This window comes from Cebus imitator, unplaced genomic scaffold, assembly GCF_001604975.1.
Source record: "Cebus imitator isolate Cc_AM_T3 unplaced genomic scaffold, Cebus_imitator-1.0 Scaffold144, whole genome shotgun sequence".
Classification (NCBI taxonomy): Eukaryota; Metazoa; Chordata; class Mammalia; order Primates; family Cebidae; genus Cebus; species Cebus imitator.
The window spans coordinates 539392-562352 of NW_016107459.1; the positions used below are offsets into that span (position 1 = coordinate 539392).

General features: G+C 35.4%; 1 protein-coding gene across 2 annotated transcripts in view; it reads left to right on the top strand.

Moving 5' to 3' along the window:
- Positions 1 to 22961, top strand: part of GRID2 (glutamate ionotropic receptor delta type subunit 2) — a 731875-nt gene that overhangs the window by 454504 nt on the left and 254410 nt on the right. The window lies entirely within an intron of this gene.

Below are 22961 nucleotides of genomic sequence, written 5' to 3' on the forward strand. Positions count from 1 at the left end.
CCAACATTTCACAAAAGGCCAAACTTCTTCTATAATATCTTTGGCATGAATCCATGTATATAGCAACTGCCTTCCAGGAAAGCCTGCATCACTGAGAAAAACAATCCTCACAATCTATAACTTTAAATAGAGTCAATTAATGTCTCAGTCTGTGCTTGTTCTGAATTGTGCTACCAGTCTCATTAAGTTTCTCTTACTTGAAGGTAGATACTGATCTCATCTGCCATCTTCATTTGGCTTGTACCAAAGAAATCTGTGTAAATGAGCATTAAGTAGATGAGTTCAGATTTGGTATCCTTGGAAGACATTCACCTGTATCAAACTACCCTAAGTAAATGAGAACAAATTTGTTTCTGCCTTGCTCTACTCAAGACCTTTTGCATAAGTAGAAAAAAAATATGATTTGTAAAATGCAACTGATTTTTTGTGCATTCATTCAACAATTATATATTGAGCACCTTCTATATATCAAACAGTACATTAGTCACTGGGATGGATAGAAATGAGAATAAATGTCTTCATGCAGTTTGCATTCTAATGGGTGTAAACAATAAAAAAGAAAAACACATTCTATGGTATGTTCAGTAGTGAGAAGTGTTAAGGAGAAAAATAAAGTAGGAGAAGAGGATGGGAAATACCAAGAAGCAAAGTAATTGGCTTTATTAAATCAGGTGGCCAGGGAAGGCTTTACTAAAAAAGTAACATTTGAATAAAAACTTTAAGCAGGTTGGAGAGGGGAGAGTATGTGTATGTCTGAGTAAGGTGTTTTTAGAAAGACGGTCAGCCAGTACAAAGGCCCTGAAGTAGAAGCATGCCTAGATGTTTCAAGAGTATGAAGGAGGCCAGTATGGATTCAGAAATAATGGATAATATCAAAAATGTGACAAAGTCAAGAGGTAAAAGGTCTGGAGGTAGAGAGAAGACGAATCACGTAGGGTCTAGCAAAGTGTGGTCCTGTGGACTAGCAGTGCCTGCATCACCTGAGAGCTTCCTAAAAATATAGACTTTCATGCCCCTATCCCAGCCTTTCTAAACACAAATATCATTTTAACATTATCCATAGGTGATTCATATGCATGTAAAAGTTTGAGTTGTGCTAATGCACGGCTGTCTAGAACATTTCAAGTTGGCTTTTTCTCTGTGTGGGATATGAAACTTCAGGAGAGCTTTCAACAGAAGAGCAATATGATAAAATATTTTGGCAAATCATATGACTATTGTGCTGAGAGAAAGTGGCAATGTAAAAGCTGGAAAGCAGTTAGGAGGCCATGACGATGACTCAGCAGCATTCTGAAATTACACCGTGGAAGTTCATTTTTATTAAAACCCAAATACATCTTAAAAGACGATGGCTTTGAGCAGTTATTGGCATTAGTATATTAGTGGAATTTAGCTTATTAGATCATTTTAGAAGGGCCTAGGACATAAACAGATATAATTTCTGAGAATAGATGTAGAAAATTCCAGATGGCAAGTAAAGATCTGACCAGAAATTAAGGATCATGTGCAGCACTAAAATAGAGAAGTCTCTGATTATTATGAGAGCGGCATTCACTTCCCATTAATCTATTATAAATCTTGGGGAAAAAAACAAATCATTCTAGAATCTCAGCATAGAAGAGCACTAGAGAAGTAAAGAAAATCAGGGTTGGTAGGATTTGTGAGTGACTAATACTTCAGACTATGAAATTCCAAGGGGATGTATACTCAGATGGGTACCATAGTAACACGGAAGTCAATGGTGGTGCCAGTACCAGCAGTATTCAGTCATAAAGACAGCATCGATGTATAAAGCTGTCTGTCCACAGAAGTCTGAGAGCAATATGGGGAAAGGGGCAGTATTACTAGGGGGAACTCACAAGGTTCAAAGTGGGCATCAGGGCTGCAACCAGGCCACTGGAATTTAGGGCCTAGCTCTAATCCCAACTGGAAAACTGAAGTATTAAAACAGAAGCCAAGACAAAAGATTGGTCATATCAATATGGGCCAATGTCATGGGTTTTAGAAGACTGAGGCAGGAAGACCAATTCTAGACCCTGTGAACTAGTAAGTAAGCCTACCCCAGTTTTATTCAGCCCTGGCTGAAAAAATCAGTGGACTTGAATCTGCTATTTTACATGCTCATTCAACACGTATTCAGTGAATTCCTATTGTTTCTGAGGCTTTGTTTTAGGCATTGGAAGGTGTAATAGAACAGGTAAATTTCCTACCTAAATGGAGACTATATTGTAGTGAAGAGAAGACAACAGAAAAGCAGAAATGTATGCTCTAAAGAAAAACTGGAAGAGTAAGAAGGAAGAAAACAAGCAGAGCATGAAGAGAATGTTGCCATCCCATATTGGGTGGTTGGAAAATACATCTCTGAGAAACTGACATTTGAACAGAGATCTGAAAGAGGACAGGGGGTTAACCATGCATATAGTGGGGAGAGAGAGGGGACAGGAAGTACTCCAGGAAGAGGGAATGCTCATTACAAAATTCCTGAGGCAGAAGCTAGTGCAGCATGCTGGAGAGAAATGTCAAGAACAGTGAGGCTGGAGCAGGGTGCACAGAGAGGGGATTAGGGATGGTGAGGCAGATGGACAGGATCAGATGGTAAGAGGTGGGCAGGATAGAGGCCATTGAAAAGGCTGATGCTTGGGCCCCACTAAAGTCCAAATTGTATCTTAATTGGTAAATAGAAGGCATCTGAATTTCTCACATTCCTTCAAGTGATTCTGATTCATAACAAGGGTTGACAATCACTGATATAATGTTCTGTGAGCCATTTTAATGACCTTGGTTACTCGGAGATGGGAAACCAGTGAAGAATTTTGAGCAGAAGAGTGACGCACTGTAACTTGCTTTTTAAAGGTTTGCTCTAGATGCTGTGTGGAGACCACAGGGCTCAAGAGTGGGAGCAGGGAGCTTAGTGAGGAGGCTACCGTAATAATCCAAGTGAGATACGAGGGTGGGTGGAGCAGAGTGGTTATGGCGGAAGTGATGAGAAGTATACCATAGTGACAGGGAAGTCGATGGTGAAACATAGTTTGAACATATTTTGAAGGTAGCACTGACAAGATTTTCTAAAAGAGAGTGAATGTGGGATAAAAAAGAGGAGTTAGACATGACTTCAATGTCTTTGGCTTACGTAGGTGGAGGGATGAAGTTGCCATTTATTAAGACTGAGAAAACCATGAGAAGAGTAGGTTTGAGAAGTCAAATGAGAAGTTTGTCTCTGGCAGGGTAGTTAATGTGAAATGCTTACTAATTATGCAGGCACAGACTTTTTATTTAAGGCCATAAGGCTGGATGTGGTTACTGAGGATGTGAGTATATCTAGAAAAGAAAAATATCTAAATACAATTTAATATTTAGAGGAGGCAGAGACAGAGAGGATATAACGATCAGCTAGTGAGCCAGGATGGAAAGCAAGAAACAGTGAGTGGTGGTTTAAAAACCAAAGGAAAGAAGAGTTTCAAGTTCAAAGGATCAACTGCCTGTCAAATGATGCTCATGATAAAGGATGATGAATGCTGAGAATTAATCATGGATTTGGAAACCAGCAATCACTGGTGACCTGACAACAACAGGTCTGGTGGAGTAGAAGAAGAGGGTAGAGAAAGATTGGAGAAAAGAAAAGAATTAAAAGGGAGGATGTGGGGATTATGAGAATAGGAAGAAGAAATTATGAGAAAGAAATGTCTATATGAATAATTGAAATCACCAAGAATTAACACAGAACTAGTATTTAAGAGAGTGGCAGAGAGCCAAGTGATAAAAATCTTCAAATAATGTTGGAGGAGTGATGGAGGGTCAGTAGATGACTGCAGTAACACTCAGTGGCAGGTAGTAAAGTCTGATGACATAAGTTGCAAAGCTGTAGAATTTTAGGGACAGAGGTCTAGAAGTGGTTTGAGGGGCAAGGAGGGATTCCCACCCCGGCTCTTGTCCCAGTGGTATGAGTGTTGTAGGAAAGAAAAATAACCCACCGCAAGACCACAGGTAATGCAGTATCCCCAGAAGATAAGTACATTCTAGTTAGCAAAAAAAAGTAAAAGGAAATTAAAAAAAAAATAAATCCAGGATATTGGTAAGGTGATTATATGTCCTAGTTTGCTTGGGACAGTCTTGATTTTGCCACTTGGCACATTGTTATTAACTGTATTCCCACTCACTCTCAAGAGTATTGTTATGACTATACATTGTATGATCTCCCTAGATATATAGATCCTGCTAATAATACAGTTTCATAGAGCAGAGTGGAAGAACCAAGAGAGTTGTAAGGGAATAGGAAAATTGGCCAAAATCAAGGGATGTGCAGATCCATATCAGTGAGATTTAAACAGTGATCAGGAAACTTCAGATTTTCCATGAGGGCAGCATTTGGGAATCTAGGACCAACATAGCTTGTAGGCAAATTCTATTGACAAGGAGATGAGTCAATAGACAGGTGGCAGGAGGGGTGAGCATGTTGCCAGGAGCATACTGAGGTGTAAGGCCCCTCTTCATCCCTGACAATGGCAGTGGAAGCCTGGCTAACAGCAATCTCACCAACAGCTGAAAGTCTTGAGGGCATTGCTTCCCACAGCTGAGTGAAGCTGGGAACGATAGCAACTGGTACATGCGAGCCTTAAGGACAAAGCAATTCTGCACCAAGTTGCACAAAGAAAAAAGGCTGTAAGTAGAAACAGATTTCAACTGTGATACAGCTTCACCTATACTTAGTCCTGATCTTGCACATGGCCATATCCTCTTTTCTCCTTGTTCCATTCTCCTTCCTCCTAGAGCCGTAAGCATCATTTTTCATTGAGTAAAAATGCCAAAGTAGATGGCAATTAATGAGCCAGCAGCAGAAACAGGGTAAGGGCTAATTGGAGCTTTAGTGAGCGATTTGCTAATATACTGACTAGGAATATGGCCTCAAAATCTGGGTTAGGCCCTTATTACAGAAATAAATAAGCAAACTGAAAATGGCTTGGGGAAAAATGAGACAAAATACTCAACAGCTTTGGTTCTATGAAAATGCCAAGGCTGGGCTATCATACCACTGGACCGGAGGTAGCAGTGTATTTGCTGTGTTTGCCCTTTTGGCAAATGATTCCAACAAATATATGATTCACTTCATTACTGCACCCTGCAGCTGAGAGCTCAGATCCCACTGGCATCTTTTCTGCTCTTTAGAAATCGGAGTTTTTAGGTCTGTGTCAGTGATCACATGATGAAAGAAGAGAACTGCACAGTGGGAGAATAAAAAAGATGCAGAGATCATTTCCAGCAGCCATGCTAATGCGTTTTTAATAGTAGAGTTGGATGCTTTTGTAATTATTATTAAGACTTATCTTACACTAAAATTAACTCCAGATGGATTAAAGACTTAAACATAAAACCTAACACCATAAAATCCCTAGAAGAAAACCTAGGCAAAACCATTCAGCACATAGGCGTAGGCAAGGACTTCATGACCAAAACAGCAAAAGCATTGTCAACAAAAGCCAAAATAGACAAATGGGACCTAATTAAACTCGAAAGCGTCTGTAAAGCAAAAGAAACAGTCGTTAGAGTGAACTGGCAACAACAGAATGGGAAAAAATATTTGCAATCTACCCATCTGATAAAAGGCTAATATCCAGAATCTACAAAGAACTAAAACAGATTTGCAAGAAAAAAGCAAACAAACCCATCCAAAAGTTGGAGAAGGATATGAACAGACACTTTTCAAAAGAAGACATATATGAGGCCAACAAACATATGAAAAGATGCTCATCATCACTGATTATTAGAGAAATGCAGATCAAAACCACATTGAGATACCACCTCACACCAGTTAGAATGGCGATCATTAAAAAATCTAGAGACAACAGCTGCTGGGGAGGATATGGAGAAATAGGAACACTTTTACACTGTTGGTGGGAGTGTAAACTAGTTCATCATTGTGGAAAACAGTGTGGCACTTCCTCAAGGACCTAGAAATAGAAATTCCGTTTGACCCAGCAATCACATTACTGGATATATATCCAAAGGATTATAAATCGTTCTATTATAAGGACACATGCACACGTATGTTCATTATGGCACTGTTTACAATAGCAAAGACCTGGAACCAACCCAAATGCCCATCGATGACTGGACAAGGAAAATGTGGCACATGTTCACCATGGAATACTATGCAGCCATAAAAAATGATGAGTTCGTGTCCTTTGTAGGGACACAGATGAACCTGGAAACCATCATTCTCAGCAAACTGACACAAGAACAGAAAATCAAACACTGTATGTTCTCACTCATAGGCGGGTGTTGAACAATGAGAACACATGGACACAGGGAGAAGAACATCACACACTGGGGTCTGTTGTTGTTGTCGAGGGGCCAAGGGAGGGACAACAGTTGGGGTGGAGAGGTCGGGGAGGGATAACATGGGGAGAAATGCCAGACATGGGTGACGGAGGGATGGAGGCAGCAAACCACATTGCCATGTGTGTATCTATGCAACAGTCCTGCATGATCTGCACATGTACCCCAGAACCTAAAGTACAATTAAAAAAAAAAAAGAAAGACTTATTTTTGTTTTTAATAATCTTCATGGATATTTGAAATCAAAATCAGCCTTGATTAGATGTTTTCTCAAAAAGAAAACAAGAAATCTAGAATCATTTTGACACATGTAAAATTGCTTAGGAAATTGTCGTAAGCAATTTAACACGAGTTACAATGTGTCAAGTTTTATAGCACACAAAGCATACTACAAATAAACATGTTTTCTAGATGCCCAGAAAATATGTATGTGTATACATATACAGATTCTATAAATTATAGTGGACATTGATGAAACAATGAAGTGCTGTCTTATGTATATAAAGATGATACTACCAACCTGCTGTTGACAAAGCATGAATTTTTTTTTAAATTGCTTTCTTCCACAGTGATTTAATTCATGATGAAATCCAGATCTGCTCCAGTTCTTCTTTTAATTAGCTACATTCAATTCTAATTCATCTATTCACTCATTCCTTTAATCAACAAACATTTATTCAGTGACTGCTAAGTAAAATGCAGAACAGTAGTTACCCCATAGAGAGTTGTACAAGACGCTGTGAAAACACAGAGAAAGGGAACCTAGCATAGCCTGAAGGATGATGCTACTTCAGATCAATGAAGACTTCCTAAAGGAAGTGATGTTAAACTGGGAATAAGTAGGATTTAATTAGGTAACACAGAAATAACAATAAATGGGATAGGGAGGAGACGGCCTAAGCAAAGGCATGAAGGTGAGCAGAGCGTAGGACATGCAGGAAACAAAAGGCAATTTAGTTAGAGAAGAAGGTGCTGCAATAAAGTGGTGGAGGAGGAAGGTGCTTGTGGAACAGACACCTATAGGGCCATGTATCATTGGAACTCACTAACTGCACATTAATATAATAATTTGAACTAAATGAGCAATAAGACATAAAAAAGAAAAACAGAAGCATTTGAAAGAAATTTCTGGATTGTGTAAAATAGAGAGCCAGTTTGGACTTAGTTTTCTTCCATATTTTAAAACCGTGGAAACAGAATTTATGAATTCTAGGATCTTTTTTCTGGAATGAATATTCAGTGAGTCTTTGGACACTAATTTCAAACTGCTTAATAGCCGTGTGAGATAAAATACTTCCTAGGAAATGGCAGAGGACCATAGTGGGAGTCCTTAACACAGAGATTCTAACATCAAGCCTGTGTTGTTAGTCCTGTCTTGACACACAGCCTCACACTCAAGCGAAAAAATTCTCCAAAGGATTTTCCAAATTTCTAGTTCCCCAATATGAAAAACAATAGATTGATGCATTTTTATTTCCTGCTCGGTTGCATTACATGCTCAAACTTCTTATTCTAATAAATATTCAAGGCATTGCCTTGGTTTAGTTCTTACTCTCAAAGCTACTTCCCAAAATGAAAAATGCATATACATTTAAAAAAAATTTCTGTTGGGTAAATACCAAGAATTAAAAATTATAATCTGACTGATATGATTTGGCATTGTGTTCCCATCCAAATCTCATCTCAAATTGTCATCCCCATGTGTCAGGGGAATGACCAGGTGGGAGGTGATTGGATCATGGGTGCAGTTTCTCCCATGCTGTTATGATAGTGAGTTCTCGCCGTGCTGGTGGTTTTAAAGTGAGGCACTTCCTCATTTTTGCACGCGTGCTCTTCTGCTGCCTTGTGAAGAAGGTGCCTGCTTCCCCCTTACCTTCCACCATGACTGTAAGTTTCCTGGTGCCTCCCCAGGCATGCAGAACCGTGAGTCCGTTAAACCTTTTTTCTTTATAAATTTCGCAGTCTCTGGCATTTCTTTATAGCAGTGAGAAATGAACTAATACACCTACCACAATTTAAAAATTATTATAGTCTCCAGTTTTGCCCTCAGAGTTTACCTCCATTAATAGCAGGTGTACATCGTTATGACTTCCTTCTTTATTTAAACAGGAGACAGCTGCAAAAATCAGACATATGCAAACAGGCACACATATGAATACAGTTTTTGTTAGATTTTCATTTCGACTTTTTACAAAATAAAATGTTTTTATGCCCTTGTCTTTTTTGATTTTTTGTCAAAAACATCTTTCAGGTTAGTATGTATGTATATTATACATTTATAAGTTTTATTTGCTTTCAGTGGCTCCCAATCCCTGGCTTTTCTTTTATATCCTCAAAAAGGCCTTCCCGCTCCTCTCTGATTTACGCGTTCAGTGTTCTACAGTTTTCTCTCTCTAAACTGCTAAATTCAATTCTCTGACTAAACAGAAATGCCATGACTATTAGCATGTCTTTCTGCTTTTACATTTCTGAGATTAATTGTCATCTTAGGCACTAAAGCTTCTGATTATAAATTCCTCCTTTCTTGTTAAATATCCATAACTCTAGTATTTTTCTTATTTTAAATCAATATGTCTTGCAAAATCCTTTAGGGCTCTGCTATCTGGCGCCAGCTCTGCCTGGGAGATAATAAAATAAATAAAATTTGAATGCCTCGATAGTCTTTTGGGGAAATAAATATGTTACAATATAAAACCATGCTTATGTTTTGTAGGAAATAACTGGCTTCTTCCATTATTCTTTTATTTCTCCTATTATACATAATATTAAATACTGGAGTCCAAAAGTGCAGATGAGGTTTTAAAAATCTCCATAACTAAAGATAAAACTTCTCTTTATATGTGATAAAAATTGGCTTGTAATATAATCTGAGCACATCACATTTACCGCTTTCATATTTAAAATTCATTTCTTAATAAAAACTTTTATTGAAATTTTAAATTTTACTTATTTTTAAAAATTATAAAATACATGTAGCATAAAATTCAGCATCTTAACCGTGTTAAATGTACAGTTTAGTATCATTAAATACATTTACATTATTGTGCAACCGTCACCACCATCTATCTCCAGAGGTCTTTTTCTAGGAAATTAAAACTCTGTACCCACTAAAAATGATTTTCCTCATTCCCTCCTCCCCGAAGGCCTTGTCAATCACCATCTTATTTTCTGTCTCTATGAATTTGAACATTCTAGATATCTCATATAAAGGTAATCATATAGTAGTTGTACTTTTTCGACTGGCTTTCTTCACTTAGCATAATGTTCCTCTAGGTTCATCTACATTGCAGCATGTGTCAGAATTTATTTCAATTTTAAGGTTAAAGAATATTCTGTTCTGTGTGTGTGTGTGTGTGTGTGTGTGTGTATGTATGTATATGTGTGTGTGTATATATCCCATATTTTATATATATACCATATATATATATACACACACACATACATATACACACACACATATATTCTGCATTTTATCTATGTATTATCAATAGACAAGGGTTGCTTCTGTGTTTCAGCTGTTGTGAATAATGGCTCTCAATTTTCTTGCGTATATATCCAGAAGTAGAACTGCTAGATGAAATGGCAATTCCGTTTTTAATTATTTAAGGAACTACCATACTGTTTTCCATAATGGCTGCCCCATTTTACCTTCACACAAATAATACACAAGGGTTCCATTGGTTTGACGTTCTCACCAACATTTATTTTCTGTGTTTTTTTTTTTAAATAATAGCCATCCTAATGGATATGGGATAGAAATTATATAAATCTAAATTCTATTTTAGTATGCATTTTTCAGAGGTACTATTTTGGCTAATAAACTTGAATATGATCTTCACCATATGCTCCAATAAAAATTGGATTGTGCTTGCTTATCATATAAAGCTCAGCATTCCTGATAGGTAAGACTCAATCTCTCTCACAAATATGGTTCATCCCAGTAGTGATTCTCAAAGACAGAAGAGACCAATAACCTAGCACCCAGCCCCAGCAAGAGAAGCAAGTCAGAATGGGGGAAGGAAGCATATGTAGTTCAACTGAACAAAAACTCATGTTATTCTGACACATCCAATTGAGAATAATTTGTTTTCCTAAACTCTGGGAATGTTTATCTCTGACATTACTCATTGCAATTCCCAGAATTTATCACAGTTATGGAGCTGAAAAGGAATGCAGAGACCTTCTAGATTAATCATTTTGTTTTATGGATGAGAAAATTATACCTAAAAAGGTTAAGTGATTTACCTAAGGCCACACAACTAATTAGTGTCAGTATTTATGTCTCCAGCCCACATCTCTTAATTCTGGTCACTTGCTCTTTCCATCATAATTTAAAAATTTAAGTCTGTAATGTTCTCTCAAAACTAATTAAAATTCACTTCACAATTCGAGTAGTTCTCAAACTTTTTATGCTATTGAGAATTATGTAGTAAGGCTGTCCAAAATGCTTATTCTCAAACCTATAAACCCAGATATCAAGATTCACTGAGTCTGGGGTGGGATCCAAGCATTAAATTAATAAGCAATAAAGATGATTCTAATAAACATTGTTAACAGATTATCTTCTGAGAATCACTTTTCTGGGTACTATTTAAAAGCCCTGATCTTAGGCCAGTGATCTTTAACATGGGCTCTAGTCCAGCAGCATCAACACCACCTGGGAAACTATGAAAAATGTAAAGTCTTAGAGCCCAACCCAGAACTACCTAATCAGAGACTCTTTGGGAGAGACTAGAACATTGTATATTAATAAGCTCTTCAAGAGATTCCAATGCATCTAACATTTGAGATCCAGTGGCTGTGTGTGTGTGTGTGTGTGTGTGTGTGTGTGTGTGTGTATTGTGTGAGTGTGTATGAGTGATTTTTTTAATGTTTCAACACTAAGGAACAAAACCTTCCCTGTCTTTGCTCCTTGTATGCAATTGATAGAAAAGTAGAGGTTAAGTGAGGGGCATATCAAGTGGCAAGTGTTTCTTCCCCCCTTGTGACATTTAGGAACAAAACAACACTTATCTGCTTGCTGCACATCTCCACCTGGATGTCCTGCCAGTGCTCCTGCCAGCCATGTGTCAAACACTCAACTAATTACCTTTCTTTGCAAGTTGATGCTTATCTTTCTGTCTTCTTTTTTTCTGTTAAAAGCATCACTGCCCTCCCTATCATCCAGGCTAAAAATTGAGGAGTCATTTTCATTGCCTTCATCTTTCTTACCAGAGCCAATTAATTTCTTTAACTATCAATCCTGCCTCTGCCGCATCTCTCCCATTTATTCTCTCCTTTCACTTTCGACTTCCAATTTAGTAATTCATGTCATTATTACCATCCTCCTGGACTACTAATTGGCCCCCTCCTGCAAATTAATCTTCCCTCAGTATAGTACTGAAAGTGATCCATCTTTGCTCAAAAGCCTTTAAGTGTTCCACTTTATCTCTAGCACAAATTGTTTATGCTAGCATTCAGAAGTCTCTATAGGTTGGTATTATTCCTTTTTTCAGTATTCATTTACTCGTTCATTACTTAAATAACACCTATTCTGTGTTAGGCATTGATCTGGGTGTCTTCTTTTCCCTTTCACATGTCTTACATTCCTATCAAACCAAGTTACTGGCTTTCTCTCATACTCCTCAGTGTTCTTCAGGTATTGCCCATTTCTTTCCCTTCATCAGGAATGCACTCCTCTGCCTGCCTTCTTTTTCTGTCCATTGGCTCTTCATTTTCAAGGTCTATCTCAGTTGTACTATGACTTTCCTAATTCTTTCCTAAAATATTTTCTTCCTCTGTTAAACTTTCTTAATAATGTAACATCTCTACAAACGGTTTCCTTTTAATGTTATAATTGCCTTTGCATGTCTATCCTTCTTGATTGTATACTATTTTGGGCCAGGACACATACCTGATTCATCAGTGTATCCCTATATCTCTATAGCATCAAACTTGATTCTTAATCTTTCTTTCCAACTTGAGTGACTAAAATCTTCTTTAATAGAAATCAATATCAGATTATTCATGAATTTAGATCCCAAAATGTCTAAGTCTGAGTCCTGATAGTGTTCCTCTTAAAGAGACTAGATATTTGTATATTTCTCTTTATATTCTGAGTAGATCAACTTGTTCACTATCTTTAAAGGCTCCCAGTAAAATAATTTATAAGAACAGATTTCAGTACTTTTTGATTCAATTTAAATGCCCTCAGTCTTGTATGTTTATGTAACGGAGACCTATCACTTCGATTACAGAAGGATGCCATATAGAATTATGTTTCAAGTTTGGCAAAATGATCAGGTGTATCTACCTGTTTTTCACTTTGTGTCTGGAAAGCTGGGAAGAAAGGCAGGAACAACAGAGCAAGGCCAAGTCTAGGCTCAAACAAGTTTGACATTTGCCTCAGGTGCATAATTTAAGGGGGCGCTAAAAGCCCTTCAATAATCAGGATGTAGATGGAATCAGCACTGCTGATCTCTTTTGCCCCAGGCACAAATATGTCTCCACATGGTACTGGCAAATCTAGTCTTTATTTGAAATTTTGATATTTTATAATGGATTTTGACATTGATTTTGTTCTTTTCTTAAAATACTGCATTAGAGTATTATTTGTTTTTATTACTAAGTTTGGTACACTTTTCATTTATGCACACAAGGCAGGTGCTTTACTCACCTTATCCTAGACAAGGCCGTGAGAAGGAGGCAGAAAACAAATAGGAAAGAAAAAAGAGAGGAAAAATAGAGAAGATGAAAGGCATGAAGGGAGACAGAGTTTTTACTAAATATGCTTAATCTTTAAATTTAAATATTATGTTAAGTTGATAATAAACAAAAGCAAGTATGATGAAAGATTCTGCCAATATTGGTGTAAATCAATGTTGTTTACTTGTATACAGTGTGTATATATTATACATAGATGTAGGTAACCACAATATATACACATATTACAGATTGAATATTTTATTTCTGCATGTTACAATATATTAATATGTTCATTGTATTAACTCAGGAAGGTTGATTCTGATTTTTTATATATTTATGCTTATTTTTCCATATTAGAATAGTTACAACTTCATGCCACATTTTAGAAGAATTTACCTGTTAATCTCTGACAATTCCCAAATCATATTTAAATATTCCTTTAAGAATACAAGATAATATTTGACTTAAACTTTTGTTGTTTGGGCTAAAGAGGAAGATAAAATGGAGTTTGCATCTGAGATTCCCTACTAACTGGTTAGGAGGCCTAGTCATGGTTCTGAGTATTTACCAGGTAAATTTCCCTAAATGTTGCACATAATTTGTAATTTACCCCAACAGGGGGAAAATATATGTTAAAATATGGAAAATGTAAAAGAATTTAGGATCAACAAACTTGGGCTAAAATATATGTTAAAATATGGAAAATGTAAAAGAATTTAGGATTAACAAATTTGGGCTAATTCAATGAATACATGTATTTTAATCTCCTGAGCTTCTGGGGTTTTTTTAACCCTTAAAAATTAAGTGCTCTATAATGTAAAGATGCAATAGTTTTTAAAGAACAGAGGAGACTTCCAGGAAAGAGTAGCTACTCACAAATTATTGCTTTCCCCTTCCATGACACCAAGGCCAACAATATGCCTTCATTTACTGATTCTCATCTAATACCTTAAGCTTGAGCGCCCCATCTGCTCAGCAGTATGTAAATATGATGGAAGGTTTCTGCCTCAAATTATACTGTCAGAAATATATTGCATTTAATACTGTGTGTATTTAACTCTGTGTATAAAATATTCAGCCTTCAGGAGAGTTGTGAATTACAGTCAAGTGAAATGCTGCACTTGAATTGTGAAGCCCAAGAAGCTTTTATCAGCTTATCAACTCAAAATATCAATATTCTCCTGCACCATGTTAGCACAAATACACACATTTATGCAATTCCAGCAACAGAGATGGTCTTACCATCTCTCCATTTGGCACTTTGGATATAATAATTATATGCAAATTTGGACAAATTTCTTTTCTGCTTTGGGGAATCCAATTTAGTTTGTCAATCTAGCTGTTTTTCAGAAATTGCTCCACATATTATACCCAATAATAGAAGACTCAAATCTTATTTTCCAATCCTGCACTCCTAACAACATTTCAGAGTATTTTGCATATTATTTGATAACATACTGTTTGAAAATCAGACTCTTATCCAGAGTCTTAAAATTGCTTTTAGTTTTGTCTTGGTGTTTGTCTACTAATGTGCACATTTTTAAAGTTGTGTGTACTGTGAATCCACTGAATGATCTAATGGACCGAAAATGTTTACCCATTTGATATTCTCTATTCATCGTCCAGCAATTTCAAACAATATACCCAAAACCCAACAGTTGTCCCATCTTTTATTTTTCTTTCTCTCTTGATAGCAAATTCATTTTTCCTAGATTGATCTTCTCTTTCTCTTACACTTTCTTATCAGCAAGTCCTATAGGGTTTTTCTTTTCTTCTTTCTTTCTTTTTTGAAAAAGTCTCACTCAGTCACCCAAGCTTCAGTGCAGTGGCATGATCTCCGTTCACTGTAACCTCTGCCTCCTGGATTCAAGCAATTTTCCCACCTCAGCCTCCTGAGTAGCTGGAACTACAGATGCATGCCACCATGCCTGAATTTTTTTTTTTTTTTTTTTTTTTATAGAGAAGGGGTTTCGCAAGGTTGGCTAGGCTTGCCTTAAACTCCTGACCTCAACTGATCCATCCACCTCAGCCTCCCAAAATGCTAGGATTACAGGTGTGAGCCACTACACCTGGCCCCTGTAGGTTCTTTATTTTAAAACATACAAATTCTCACCACCTCCACCATTATTACTCTGGTCCAAGCCATCATCATTTCTTTCCTGAATTATTGCAGTAGCTTTCTACTAAATCTTCCCGATTTTACTCTACTTTGCCATAGTCTGTTTTCAATATTTCAATATAATCAAACAGGTTATTTTTCTCTCAGAGTTGTCCATTGGCTCCTCATTCCTTTCAAGGCCAAAAGCTCTTACAATAGCTTGCAAGGCTGAATATTATCTATGCTGCCCACCTCATTATCTTTCTGGCTTGGCTCATCATCTGGTTCTTTGCTGTTTCTTGGGTGTGCCAACCACACTCCCCTTACACTCCGCTTTCAAGGCCTTTTCACTGGCTGTTTCCTGTCTTTCCCCTAGGCAGCTTCATGACCTACTCTCTCACCATATTTGAGCCTTAGCTCAATGTTACCTTTTCCAGAGACTTTCCCTGACTTCCCTATTTCTAAATGCAGTACCCCGATACCTCAGCACTTCCTATACTTCTTTCCTGCTTTTATTCTTTTTCAATAGCATATGTCAGTTACTAATACATAATTTACTTACAATTTTATTTTTAATTAGCTTATTGATTTTTTGTTATATGTATTTAAGGTTTGTAACATGATGTTTTGATATACAAATACTTAGTAAAAGGGTTACTAAGTTCAAGAAATTAACATATCTATCACCTCATATAGCTATCTTCTTTATAGTAAGAACACCTAAAATCTGTTCTCTTAGCAAATTTTCAGTATACCATTTTCCTTATTAACTGTTTTAGCATACCCTGCATTAGAATGTAAGCATTATGAGGGCAGGAATTTTTGCCTTTTTCACTCACTGATAAATTCCAAGCACCTTATAGGTGCTTAAAAGATAGAAGATTCTCAGTAAATAATTGTTGAAAGATAAATTTCTTCCCCCAAGTAACCCCAAAAATTATTAAATAAAAGTGAATTGATCAAAAGCAAATAGCCTCTATGATTTCCTTTTCCTCAATAAGAAATTATTTGGACAAAATAGTTGAAATGTATTAAATTAATATGAAAGTTTGATGGTTTGATATATGTATACATTGGGAAATGATTACCACGACCAAGCTAATTAACATGCCCATCACCTCACATGGTTCCTTTTTTTTTTTTTTTTTTTTGGTGAGAACACTTAAGACCTATACTCTGAGCAAATTTCTAGTATATAGTATTTTGTTATTAATCATAGTCACCACACTGTACATTCCATTTCCAGAATTTATTCATCTTTTAACTGAAAGTAAAGTATGTTGATCCTTTGACCAACATCTTCCCATTCTTCACCCCTACCCTGCCCTTTGGTAACCACCATTCTACTCTCTGCTTCTATGAGTTTAATATTTTTAGACTCCACGTGTAAATGAGATCATGCAGTATGTCTTTCCGTGTCTGGCTGCTTTCCTCTGGATCTATCCATGTTGTCACAAATGGTGGGATTTCCTTCTTTTAGTGGTCAAATATATTCCATTTTGTACATACACATACACACACACACCACATTTTCTTTATCCATTCATACACTGACAGACATTTTGGTTGTTTCTATATCTTGGCTTTTGTGAAAAATGCCACAGTGAACATGAGAATACAGATGTATCTTTGAGATGCTGATTGGCTAGCTCATATGGTAGTTCCTATTTTAGTTTTTTATGGAAGCTTCATACTTTTTTCCACATGGCTGTCAAAATTGACATTTCCATCAACAGGGTAGCAGAGTTATTTTTTCTCCACATACTTACCAACACTTACTATCTTTTGTCTATTTAATGATAGCAATTCTCACAGGTATGAATTAATATCTCATTGTGGTTTTGATTTGCATTTCCCTATTGATTAATGATGTTGAGCGTTTCTTCATATGCCTGTTGGCCATTTGTATGCCTTCTTTTGAGAAAGTCTATTCAGTCCCTTTTCCCATTTCTTATTTGGGTTATTTCTTTTCTTTTAATTTAGTTGCTTGAATTCTTTAAATATTTTGGATATTAACCCTTAATCAGATGTATAGTTTGCTAATATTTTCTACCATTTCATAAGCTGTATCTTCACTCTGTTGTTTGTTTCCTTTGATGTGCAGAGCTTTCTAATTTGATGTAATCACATTTGTTTATTTTTGCTTTTGTTGCCTATATTTTGGATCCAAAAATATCTTAACACAAATTTATGCCAAGAGTAACTAAGAGAGTAAAATATCTACACAAAGAAAACTGTAAAACATTGGTGAAAAAATGAAGAAAACACAAATAAATAAAAAGTTATCCCATGTTTGTGAATTGGCAGAATAAATATTGTTAAAATGCCCATAGTACCCAAAGGGATCTATAGATTCAGTGAAATCCTTATCATAATTCTGATGATATTTTTTACATAAATATAAAGAACAATCCTAAAATTTATATGAAACTATGAAGACTACAAATAGCCAAAGCAATTTTAACAAGGAAGCACAAAACTGGAGGCATCACACATCCTGATTGCAAACTGTATTGCAAAGCTGTGGTAATCAACATAGTATGATACTGGAATAAAAACAGACACATAGACTAAAGGAACATAATAGGGAGCCCACAAATAAACCAATGCATGTACAGTCAACTAATCTTTGACATGGGCATCAAGAATACACAAAGCGGAAGGGAAATTTCTTTAATAAATGGTGTTGGGAGAGCTGGATATCCACATGCAACAGAATGAAACTGAATCCTTATATAAATTAATTCACAATAAAGATTTAATTATAAGATGTGAAACTCTAAACCTCTTAAAAGAAAATATAGTGGGGGGAGAATCAAGTCATTGGCTTGACAATGATTTTTTGGATATTTGACTTTTTTTAATACTTATTGATTTAGAGATTCAATTTCTGATTTTAAATTCAATCTACTTTGACTTGTGTTTTTAATGGTGGCCATGGCTGAAAAATAGACGTCACAATGATTAATAGATCAAGTAAATAAGGGACATATTTGTGCTTATAAATGATTTAAATTTTCCAATATAATTCAATTATGCAAAGTTTCTGATAAAATTTTGATGGAAACATGTTCTATCCTTTAAAGGATATTTTTAATTTTGGTGTTGTCCATATATCTTTTTTTCTTTTCTCATTGGTGACATACCTCACATTGTTAATTTTTGATGTCTCTGTATTTAAAATATATATATATAAATGACTTCTTTGTGATCTCCCCTTTATAAATAGCACTCAATATTTTAAAAAATCTTTATACTCTTATAAGCTTCTACTTTTTGGTTGTATCTCTGGCCATGAGATTATGTATAATTATTTTCTGACTTGAAAATTTTGCTATTCTGAAAGCTAAAGTGTTTATATGACTCATCCTAACATACCTTTACTTAGTAAAACTAACTAATGGCAACATTTCATTCTCCAAGCCTATTTTCATTTCCACCCCATCAAGTAATCTCTTGATTTATTATTTTATGCCTTCTTTTAGTGTTTACAGGGCTCCTATTTTGTGCCTTGAACTAAGCAGGTTTTTGAGATATATATTAAGATGAGTAGTAAGACACAGAGATTTTGCCTGCAAGGAATTTTGCCTTCTAGCAAATAAGACAAATCAAATTTATAAACAAATGGCTACAATGCATGGCAAAAATTGATAATTACCACCAAAGAAAGGCACAGATTAAGTTCTATATGAATTGACAGAGGAAAATATAATTCTTTTCTTATTTTACTATTTTCATAATTAAATTTAAAGTAGCAGGTTTTTTCATTATCCCTTTGTTTCCCATGAGATAAACTTGGCTAGAAGGCAAATGACTCCTTATTCACAGATTATATTTGATTGAAAGGAAATTGCAAAAAGGAATTTGGAGAGTTGATGCTTTCTGTCAATGCTACAACTTGTTTCTGCATTAGTCTTGTGGTCCTCATTAGAAATATTTGATCCCTAAACTTATTGACTAAGCAAAACGCAGAACAACCCCATAACATTATCTTTTAATCATAAATATTTCCCCCTTTGTTACCACTTTTACTTCATATCAGAATATGTTCATTATTTCCTTTTATTATATAGATTCTTTTTGTGTCATTTTTATCTCCATAATGCAATTATTGAACAAATTTTCACAAATCAGTAATTTCTAGGTAAAGTTACATAAACATTTTTTATCCATTTCTGCAACATAAAACTGTACTAATAAATGTTTTTTGTTACATAAAAAATTTCAAGAATTACCTCTATTCTCTTTTTAAATTTTTATTTGTTTATTTAAAATTACATACTCAAATCCCTTCTCTGAACACTGTTCTTTAAGAAAAAAGAACCAGGAATTCTTTGAGATATGGCTGGTGTTAAGACTGGTGCAGTAAAAATAGAATATGAGTTTGGAAAATTTTGTCATGCCAAAAAATAAGGAAATGCTCAAATAACAAAAGGAGCAAGCAGGGAATGCTGAGGGACAAAGGAGCCAAATGGAAGCACTTTCACATGGCCAAATCAGGAATAACTCAAGAAACATGAATAATATAATATTGGATTACAACCCAAACTCTAAATACAAGTCCATAGTGATGTAAAATAATTATTGAATATAAAAATGTGGGAGAATAAACAAATATTTCTTACAGAGAATTTTAAATAATATGTGTAGATACTACTTTCCTATAGGAACTTTATCTTCCTCCATTCAGTTTTTATGGGCTGGACTTAGTTTCTGGTTTCCAACAGGAAACTAGTAACAGGAAAAAATAGAGAAATCTGACAAACACTACCATGTTCAAAATGTCAGTGATATATAAATATCTTAATCTACAGATGAGAAAGGCATTCCACTACCATAGTGTTCTTTCAAAAAACTCATAAACCAAGTGAGAAAAAAAATCAGATAGACCAAAATTAAGGGACATACTCTAAAATATTTCATCAGTACTCCTCAAAACTGTCAAGGTTATAAAAAATAAGACAAGATAAACTGTCACAGTCTAGAGAAAACGAATAAGACATAATAACTAAATGTAATGTCCATGGAGTCTTGCAACAGGAAAAAAAAAAGACATTAACAGCAAAACTGGTGATATCTGAATAAAATCTGAGGTCCAGTTAATAGCAATGTCCCACTGATGGTTTCTCAGTTTTGACAAATGTACCATAGTTATGTAAGATATTAATATTAGGAGAAAGTATGTTAAGGAGTATAAGAGAACTCTGTGTAACCTTTACAATGCTTGTAAATCTAAAGCTATTCCATAGTTTACTCAAAAATTATTGATACAAATCTAGATTTTTCTATTTTAGGCATTAACTGTTATTGCTGACTGTGGAAGACAAGCATTTAGTTTTCTTCCCTCTCTTTCTTCTACCGTACATGTACAACCTTCCTATCCACCAAACTTCCTATCACAATTTTACTTATATCAATATATTATATATTTGTATTCACAGCTGATCTATTTACCAAAATAATTACTTTTCCTTCTTGCATATCCTCTTGTTATACTGGATTTATTCATTTTGTTCATTAGTTTAATTTATATGCCCTTAGCACTTATTCAACCTCAAGCTTTTCTCCATTGTCTAAGTACCTTTCAAAATGTTCAAATGTGCCCAATATTCTATTCATTTCTATCAATATGGCAAAAGATGTCTTCACAAACAATTCCTTCACCATTATTCTGTTTTCCCTCAGCATGTGTTAGGTCTCTTGTTTCATGTACTTCATGTTCTTTCTTCTTGGTTTACTCCTCAGTTTTGGTAACACAGCATCTCATAGCCTTTTTAGGAAAAGTGAGTTGGAGATAAAATTGTTTAGGCCTGCATGCCTGAATACATCACTATCCTACTTGCATTTTATTCACAGGATTGGTTGGAAGAATCCTTTCTTCCTTCAGAATTTTGAATACATTGTTCCATGGTATCTAATATTTCAGTTGAGATATCAGAAATATGTCTGACTTCTGATCCTCTATGCCTGGCTTTTTTTTTTTTTTCTTTTTTGCTCTAGAAGTTTGTGATATTTCTTTTTGGTTCCTTGTCTTCTGAAATTTTACTGATATGTCCATTTCTATCATTTGTGCTGGATACCTGAGAGGCCCATTTAGTCTGCTAACTCATGTTCTTCAGTTCTGGAAGTTTTTTTAAAAATTATTTTGCTGTTGGATACTTTACTTCAATTATCTGTTTTTATTTTCTTTCTGGAGTTCCCAGTATTTATATGTAAGGCCTTCTGATTGATCCTTTCTTGTTTATATTTGATATTCGTCTGCCTTTTTCCTTGGAAATTTTCTATTCTTATCTTTCAAAACTCCTATTTTTCACATTTACTAGCATTTTTTTTAACTTTAGTGACTCTTTATCCTCTGAATGTTGTATTTTCTTTGGAATTCAATATTTCCTTGTTGCAATGTGTCTTAACTCTTTAAATATATAAAGATGGTACTTTTGTTGTTGTCTTGTCTTGGTTGTATGGATCGGCCTTTAACATTTTCTTCTCCGTGCATCTTCTGTTCCTTTCAAGATACTTTTCTTTTCTAATTGTTTTCGTCACTGTTGCAGTAGAGACTTTTGCTATCTGGTAAAGTGTGAATGGAGGCTCCTATTTTAAAATTAAGAACCAAGAAATTAATTGGCAGCTCTGAAAAACAGGTAGGCATAAGAAGAGAGAGAAAGCATACCCCAAGGAAAAAGAAAAATAGATTGTGAACAACCTAAGGCAGGGTTGAACTTGTTTCATGGGCAAAATAGGGTTAAAACTGGGACAGAAGAGCTGGAATATGGCAAGGAATGGTTGAAATGTGTCTTAATTTTGTATTCTAGAGAGAGAACATTTTAGGCTGAGGCTTAGATCAAAAGCTCAGGGCAAAGGCTAAAGAGCTTCATAATCTACACCTGGAAAATGAAAAGCACACACTCTGTCCAGGCAGGAGTCCAGCCACAGCTGTCTCCTGCAAACTCCAAGAAAATAGCAACAGCTCCTTTTTATGAATGCTGTATTTATAAGTCATGTGTAGCTTTGTCTTTCACTGAACTAGAGAAATTTTGGTTCATTCCTCATTTTACTGGTGAAGAAAGTGAGGCCCTTTCTTAAACCTATTAGCATTTTTATCACTAAAAGTTCTCTATTCGAATTTACAATTATATTGAGACACTATAAATATGCTATTCCTAACATCATTTAAAGTTCCCAAAACCCAAATGAAAAGGAACATGACAGCCCAACAGAGAGAAAGGATGTGTTTACCTAACTCAAGGAAATGTTGTTGAGAGACACTATGGAGAAAACTTAGCCTAACTCAGTGAAATTGAAGTATATTAGATTTTAAAAGGCAGAAGGAAGACAATGAAATCTAAGAGAAATTTTCCCAAAAGGCACTTAGTACATGCAGACAGTAAATCCCACAGTGTCAGCATGCTTTTTGTTCAAAGTGCTCAGAAATTTTCTTGAGAGCTGTAGAATTATAAAAGTTAACAACATGACTATAATGTTTCCTGGCAAAACACCCCACAAGACAGCCCTTAAATTGTAAGGATTCAACACTTTTAGGATACAAGTATATTCTACTCTTGTCATGGAGAGAGTGAGAGTTAAGTGACTCTTGGGGTATTTTTCTCTTCAAATAAAAGCTGTGGGTCCCATTCGTCAGGAAAGGAAAAATAAATAAATACAACCCTGGAGTGAGAATAAGAATTCTCTCTCTAGCTTGGTGCCACTTCATTGTAAAAATCTTCCCAAAAAATATCTGATATACACCTCAAACATTTTGTAGTCATATACAGACCTTTATGCCATTTATACATGGTCTTGCTGGGGCAGTCTTGTGCTCTGTGTCTCATTTTTCTTTTTTTTTTTT